This window comes from Bidens hawaiensis, unplaced genomic scaffold, assembly GCF_021521415.1.
Source record: "Bidens hawaiensis isolate Kalapana, Puna unplaced genomic scaffold, B.hawaiensis_p1.1 tig00011542_1, whole genome shotgun sequence".
Taxonomy (NCBI): domain Eukaryota; kingdom Viridiplantae; phylum Streptophyta; class Magnoliopsida; order Asterales; family Asteraceae; genus Bidens; species Bidens hawaiensis.
Window position 1 is genome coordinate 1787 of NW_027491904.1, and position 8285 is coordinate 10071.

Below are 8285 nucleotides of genomic sequence, written 5' to 3' on the forward strand. Positions count from 1 at the left end.
ATACAGTAAATGGACAGTTACAGTAACTATCTAATCTTCATACTCTAGTTTAATACAACAATAATCATATACAAATACAAAAGTGGACCAAAAAAGTGGTAATTGGTTGGTACAAGTATAGGATGGAGCATATCTTCCCGCTTTGTTTACCAATGTGCCCAGGTAAATGTTGTGCAATGGTTGACCATTTTTTCTGTCCAAGTGATCTCACGTGAAAAAAAAGAAAGCGGGATCATAACTCGCTTTTGTTTGTCCAAAGGCCTTTTACAAGTTCTGGATTTAAGACTTTCTGCCACGATATAAGCATTGAACATCAGTTCGGTCTTTGAAACATTCAGCGGATCAACAAATAATAACATTGGGTTGTAGGCAAGATTTTGAACTGTAGGGGAATATAATGCATATGCACCACCAAGGAAAATGTTCATAACAATGAAAGCCTAGAAGGAAACATATATACAAAATTTGTAGAAAATGTAAATCAGAAGCACATTAGAAATTTCCAATTACAGTATTTGGGCCTACCAAGGTTTTGAAAAGCGTGGTGTTGGCCGATGCGTTTTAATTCCAAAAGCTGATGCATGATGCGCATTGCACGCACATCATGTATGCAAGGCTTCATTATGATTATTAAAAGAAAATCCTAAAATAGTATTGAAAGATAATGTTTGCACTTGTTAAGTTTTAAACGCTAAACCCAGAGTTACTCAATATTTTGTTCAAATACTCAAATTCATTGCTCGATTAATGGTTAGGCGTTAGTCAACAGCATAAAGCACCGCTTTACACATAAGATTGTATCCAGTGCTGTAGAACTCGCCGGCTGCTATTTTGCCGACAGGGTACCGGCCAACAATTAATCAGGATTAAAAGGATTGGAATACTTATATGTAAAAAAAAAGGTAGGCCAGAATTTGGCCGGCAATTTGGTCCGCTAGGGGCGATTTGGCCCCCCGCTAGGGGCGATTTGGCCGACTAATATGAGACTAAAAATTCATTTTAAACTGCACATAAAATTTGATTCAAAACAAGGATCAAGAAATAGCATTAAAAAAGTAAGTTCCAGCAGAGTACATAATGCAAAACTTTAACCATAAGTTTAAAAGTCAAATGTTACAACACAAAATTCAAGCAGCTGCAACCTTTTGAAACTTGTTTGGTCGATTTCCAGAATTATTATCTCTTGAATTGCGATTATGCTTCCCGTACCCACCTCTGTTGTTCTTTCCTCCCCTAAACAGCATTCAAAGATTTGCATACATAAGAATGAATTGATGATGATAATTATTATTATTATTATGGTAAATAAATATCAAAACCAACCTGCTCCAGTTGCCTTTATTTCCTCTAGATTTCTCTTGACAACGAAGCATAGTCCAGTACTCCTTTTCAGCTTCACCTGAAAACATGACCAACTCGTTGACTTACAATCCATTTAAACAGATCAACTAATAATACCCAACACAATTGCATATTAAGTTTTAGGTTATTACCTGTCACTGGATCTAGAATAGCAACATAATTCTTCACAACCAGACCACCCTCCTCGGTAAGCACTGCAGCGGCCCGGGCTTTCTGTGCTCCTTCTGCTTCTTCAAATCGTATGTATCCCGATTCCTCACCCATGTTGAAATCAATAAACTGAACAAAACAATCATAAGATTAGCCAAATACTTCAAGTAAAGATCTAATTTCACATATCCTAACCAAAACTAAACATATCATATATACCCAACTTTAATGAGTTTTTTACTTAAATGACCATTCTATGCCTTTCCGATATATTTGTTTAAGCCCCAGCTTTTATTTGGATCGACAATAAACAGGCAAAAACCAAACCATCGTCTCACCTATTTTGGTTCTCTCGGCGTCAAACAATCAGACAACCAAATGGGTTAAAAGAAATAAACTATAAATGGGTAAATAACAAACTTGAAAGTTAAAAAAATGTAATTTTAAAGTTTTAAAAAAATACGGATAAAATAGTCATTTATTAAATTGTATTTGATAAACTAGGTATCTTGGATACTATTACTGCTTTGTAAGGGCAATAAGATGGATATATCTTAGTTTTGCATGAATACATATGATATGTTTCAAGTTTGTAGGGTATATATGAAATCGCCCCTAAACTAAAAGCGAAAAAAAAAATCAAACTTAAAAGTTGGAGCTATACCTTGACAGTACCAAATTTCTGGAATATACTCTTGAGATCCTCACGTAAAACAACATTCTTATCATCCTTGTACATGTCAGCAGACTTTTTCTTAGTCCTCTGTTTTTTTCTCACCGTCTTTGTTATCTTCTTCAGTTTCTTCCTCGTTCTCTGGACTAGACTCTTTTTTAGCCTCCGTTTTTTTCTCATCGTTCTCTGAAGTAGATTTGGCATCAACAGTCTCTTCGGCCTTTTGGGCATCGGGTTTATCTTGAGATGATGTGTTCTTCAACTTGAATGCAACAAGTAAGCCTTTTGGGTAGCTGTTAACACACACAATAAGAAATAATATTCACAACAGCATTAACTATCAACATTTACAATAAGAAATAATATTCACTGCTTACTCTTCTTCCTGAGAAGCATTTTTTACGATCACGGCGACTGTTTTCAGCTTCTTCATCCTTTGCTCTCTGCTCATCAAACTCTTTCCTAAATTGTTAAGTCAAATAAGAAAATGAGTAATGCAAGCACACAAAAACAATTAATAGAGAATTCAAATAGAGGTGACAATTCTAGTATGTTTATGTATAAATAGATTAATCCACTCTTAATGCCAAATGCTCAAACGTCACACAAACTGCAATTTCAGTGCATCTAAATACACTTATTTCAAAATGTTTGATTATTTATGTTATAAAACAAGTTCTGTAATCATATTAGTTAGCAAAAAATTAAATGACCCATGTTGCCTTATACAATACCCGCCCCATGTCGCCACCACTAATAAATCACAACCATAAAGCTCCTCCTAATCTTGGTTTAAAAATACGCGAACTCTGATACGTTTTGATCCAAAAACCGATGCGTTATGCACAATGCGACATGTGCACGCATCGTATGTGAACCATTTTAATTAATCACCCGCTCCGGGGATTACTTATAAACAATACTTTAACTTGTTAACTTTTAAACACTAAAAAATATGAGATTAAAATAAATATAAATAAAAGCTATTGTACCACCAAAGAATTTTATATGTAACTAAAATATATCTTTTAACTTCGTGCACAGGTAGTCTATGTATTAGCTAGGTACAAGAAATCTATGCATAAACTCGCTTTAACTCAGAAATGCACGCATTGCGCAATTTAGAGAGCACCATCCTCTCATCAGAAGCTCATATCGTGTGCATTATGCGCAGCTGATACGCACATTTTAGGGCCAATCTATCTCGTAATTTAAGGATGAATTGTTGCTTACTTGGGTTTGAGTACCAGGTCAGCACCTCTAAAAACCAAGCTCTGTGTCAAAATGTGTGCAGCTTCCTCCTCAGATGAGAACTCAACAAGTGCAGTACCACATAAGACCCTCTTATCCCCAACATGACGAGGTAACCTCACACTATTAACCTGCAGCAATTGCAACAAGTATCAGAATCACATTCTCAGCTAATAATAATAATATCGTAACATATATATAAAAAAGGGCGGACAGACCTTGGCAGATTGTCCAAAGAATGACTCAACATCCTCAAGCTTTATATCATGCTGAAAGGGCGATGCAGCAATTGTTCTACCGTCTAATTGCTCAATCGCCTCGTCAGGTTTTAAGAGTTCAGTGGTCCTTCCAACCTTCTTCCCTGAAAACCATCACCAGGTATTGTGTTACTAAATAGAAAAAAAAACAGCTTTAGCTTTGTACCGAGAACCGGAACCGACCATCTTCGGAGATTTTAAGGGTAGTTGATTTGGCCTTTAAAGTCTTGGAAACAGCTTCCACGGTGTCATCGGAAACATCATCAACCTTAATATCATCCCCCAGCCCCAGATGACCTCTCATCCGAGAAAACGAGCATATCAAAGCCAAACTCACCACTATACTTTCGTTAAGAAAAGAAACCCACAACTAAACTATACTAGTAATTTTAAAAGCAAAAATCATGTATTTACTCATACAAACAGATTATCAATTTCAAATCATCATATAAATACTAGAGACTGATACCGAAAACACGAAAACGATAGCAATTGTTGTATATTAATTTGAAAGCAAAAAAAAAAGGATACTGCCGTCTTCACTTTCAGCAATGGTGTTTTTGAGAAAATTGTCTCTAGGAAGGTTGCTGTCACTGAAATAGAACTCAACCTGCCAACCAATCAAAGTTATAGAATAATCAAAATCAGTCAAATCAAAGACAAGACATGATATAATAAGAGTTGAATGAACGAATACCTGTCTAATGATTTTCTTGACGGTTTCATCATCGAATTGAGTTGACACCATTTTTCTTTTCTTTCTTTCTTTCTTTCACAAAAAGAGAGACCGATACCGATAGGATAGTAAAGAAAAGGGGGTTTCAATTTTAGGGTTTTGATTGGATTTAAGGGTTTATGTTTATTATATGTTATATTTGCAAGCCTCCGGTCCTTTACTTTTAACAACACACAAATATGGTCCCTAACAGATAGAAACTCTATAAAATAATACACTTGATACCACCAAAATTTATTAATTAAAAGAGTTATTAATTAATCGATAAATTAATAATTATTAATTTATATATTAATTATTATTTTATTAATTTATAATGTATTAGATGCAATGAATCTTGCAATTTCAGCATGAACTATGGATGTTCGTGCAAATACAATTGTGAACTGCTTTCGTCATTGTAAACTTCGATCAACAGATAACATGACTTTTGAGAACTCAGATGAAGGTAGTGAAAGCACTCAAGAACTCCATAATTTGATCAAAGAGTTGGGTTATCGCAATGCAATGGATGTCGAATATGTTTGACTCACCCAGAAGAAAATGTAATTGTACAGTTGTTGACTGATGAAGAAATTATTAAAAGCGTTATTGGAATTAATAAAAATGATATCGATGAAGAAGATGATGAAAGTTCTACAATGGAGCCCCCTTCGCGAAACGAAGCTATTAAAGTGGCAATCACAATGAACAATTTCTTGTTGAGCTATAAGAAAACAACACCAGAAGTTCTTACCATGCTAAGGAAAATTAGAGACGAGATTCAAGGGGAAATTGATTTCAACAAAAGAAAATTGAGTCATTTTTCAAGAAAATTTCATAAATCATTCACATAATATGCTATATATATAAGGAATGATTAATTTATATTTTATTTGGGGTCTAAATAAATTATCAAAAATGTTTTATCTTATAATTTTAGTGAATTATTAATTTAGCACCCTATCCTCGAGTCGGGACCGGCAAAAAATATTATCTTAGAGAGTTTATTAAATAATCGAGTATTAATTTATCGAGTTTCTACTGTAACAAGAAAATTGTCAATTGCTTATTTCTTTCGATAGAGCCTAATCCTCTCAAAGGGTTTATACACTTGAAGATTGATCGAAGGCTATTTCAGACATGTGAATTAAAAGGTATATTCATACGTAACAATATAATTAAACTAGATTTTATCCTCCGTATTACCATGTTTATTTTACATTTTTCGTTTTCTTATATTTATATATTTTTCGAATTTTAATTTTATTTATTCTAAGGGAATTAATAATATACTTCGGGTTTTATGATGAAAAAGTTTCACAAATAAATAAAATGTTATAACCCGGTTTAAAAGTTATATGAGTTTGGTGAGACCCATGACCCTCTTATTCTTTTTTACTATAAAATTGTTTTTAGTTATAAATAATATATTTTTTTAAAAAAAATCGAATACTAATTTTTAGTATAAACCTATTTTATGGGATTTTCATGTTGAATATTTGGTGAGATTAGTTTTAATTTAATTAGATGTTATAACTCGTTTAAGGGTTATATGGGTTTGGTGAGATTCATAAACGTGAATTCAAGTCAATACATAAGAATAATTCATTTACAAATAAAGTAATCTGAAGGTTTGAGAGAATGTGGGAACTAGAGCTTTTAAAAGTTTCGTTTACATATATATTAAAGCAGAGGCGGGCCTAGCTTAGGAGGAGGGGTAGCCTCCGCTACCCCTCAACGTTTTCGTTGGTAGTGTAAAAAAATATATTTTGGCCGGTTTTTGTGTTTTGTTAGCCCTGAAAAAAAATATCGTTACCCGCATGTATTTTAAGCCCAACCAATTTAATACTTAAACCCAACAAAAGCCCACTTAAATTATAAAGCCCAAACCAAAAAACCAAATAACCCATATAATCTTTTTAAGTTTAACAATAAAAAAAGACCGGATATTGTGAACAAATGCACATAGCCAACTACTATTTGCCTCTCTAGACTCTGCTCACCACAAACCACTAATTCACCACGTCTGGCGATACCTGCCTCGACCTCCACCTACAGCCGCCACCAGCCACCTCCTAACCTCACTCAACCACTCCACATCCAACCTCTCATTCTTTCCGGTAAGATTTCTTGTATTTTGGGATTTAGGGTTATGTTTAAATTGAAATTAAATTGGGATTTTGGGTTTGCGTTTAAATTGGATTTGATTAGGTATTTAGGGTTATGTTTAAATTGGAATTAATTAGGGATTTAACCTTTAATTTTATGTGTAAATTGGAATTGATATTAGTTTTTGGTTCAAATTTTGTTTAAGGAACTTTGAAGATGAATAAACAACCTCTTATTAGCAACCTTTTTAAACGTCAAAGAAAAGGAAATGATGGCATCGGTTCATCATCAAGTTTAAATATTCCAACTTCAAGTTCAAGATGGTAAAAAGCCTACTACTTATTTAAAACTTAAAAGCCCAACTTAAATAACCGGGTGAAGGCATATGTGAAATTCGTTACCAAGTGCCGATACAAACGAAATGGGCAACCAAGCGCGTGCATGCGTCAAATGGGTAACCGAGCGCAGTACATACCAAAGTGGTAACCGGTAATCTGGCCTAGTATGTTTGTAACGCGAAACCGGGCCTGAAACACAGGAACACGTAACTAAACGCTTGTACGAGAGAAACGCATTACCGGGCGTTGGTGCACACCGAACGGGTATCCCATACCAGCACACGCATTAGGCGAAACAGGGTATGGGACTCGCAAAAGACCTAACTAGCCGACGGTATGCGTTACCGGGTGCCTACACTCATGAAACAAGCAAAAAAAACAATGTATTATGTATGGTTAAAAAAAATTTTACGCTACCCCTGAAATTGAGTTCTAGAACCGCCACTGTTAATTTAAGATTAAGATGTTTAGATCAACATGACATTCTGATATTACAAACCTTCTATACCAACAAATCCTACTTGTAGTGATAATCTATAGTGATAATCGAAATGAAAGACGGGTTGGTGCATTCGGGAAACATTATGGTCCAGGTGGATTAGTTTAGAAAGTCAACATAACGATGAAATGGTTAATAGTTCATTTTGAATTGTTAACCTATCATGAGGTAAAACAATACAAAAAAATAAAAAATATTGGTTCAAAATTATTTTTTTTTGGGATTGCTGCCCATGTTAACAATCCCATTTTAATATATTCTTTATTGTTATTATTTTTAATATTTGCAATATAAATTTCCTTATTTACTTTTAAGTTTTTTACTTTTGTTGTTTTTTAATAGTAGTGGCCAAGGGTGGTTATCTCATGTTTAGAGCAATTGCTGGTCATGCGTGTTTTTTCCCTCTTTGTAATCCCTTCGTGGGAGATTAACAGGATAGTGGGTTTATGCTAAAAAAATATTTTAGTTAATTTATTCTCTCTTATGTGCAAATGTTAGATGGATTTATCTGGGTGCTGCTAAACGTACCCCATTACTCTATTTTTACTAAATATACCCTCCTGAACTTATTACATAAATTACAATTAGTTCTTAATATTATTTATATACATATTAGTCCCTACAACATTACTTTCATTTGATAACTTCCACTACATATATCAAATTAAAAACTATCAAGTATTACTATTAATTTATTTTTTTTAATATTAATATTTTTAATATTAATATTCTAAATATTTATAAGACAGAACTGCAGATTATGTCCTTTATGTTTGAGGTGAATTCCACATTATGTCCTTTAAGTTTGATAAGTGCAGTGACTGTCCCTCAACTTCAAAAACCGTTGCGGTTTATGTCCTTTAGGTGACGGACGTTAACTTAAGCCGTTAACTGTAAAACAATTTCCACTCACATGAGGGTAAGATCG

At 33.8% G+C, this 8285-nt stretch overlaps 1 pseudogene across 1 annotated transcript; it reads right to left on the reverse strand.

Moving 5' to 3' along the window:
• Positions 1-1050: 1050 nt before the first annotated feature.
• On the reverse strand, positions 1051-4524 carry LOC143538296 (la protein 1-like; annotated as a pseudogene). Its single transcript, XR_013136222.1, has 10 exons — positions 4391-4524; positions 4225-4303; positions 3877-4032; positions 3655-3797; positions 3419-3567; positions 2563-2647; positions 2177-2478; positions 1494-1641; positions 1324-1399; positions 1051-1233 (listed from the first exon to the last, which is right to left on the reverse strand). The product of XR_013136222.1 is annotated as a la protein 1-like (transcript).
• Positions 4525-8285: the final 3761 nt, after the last annotated feature.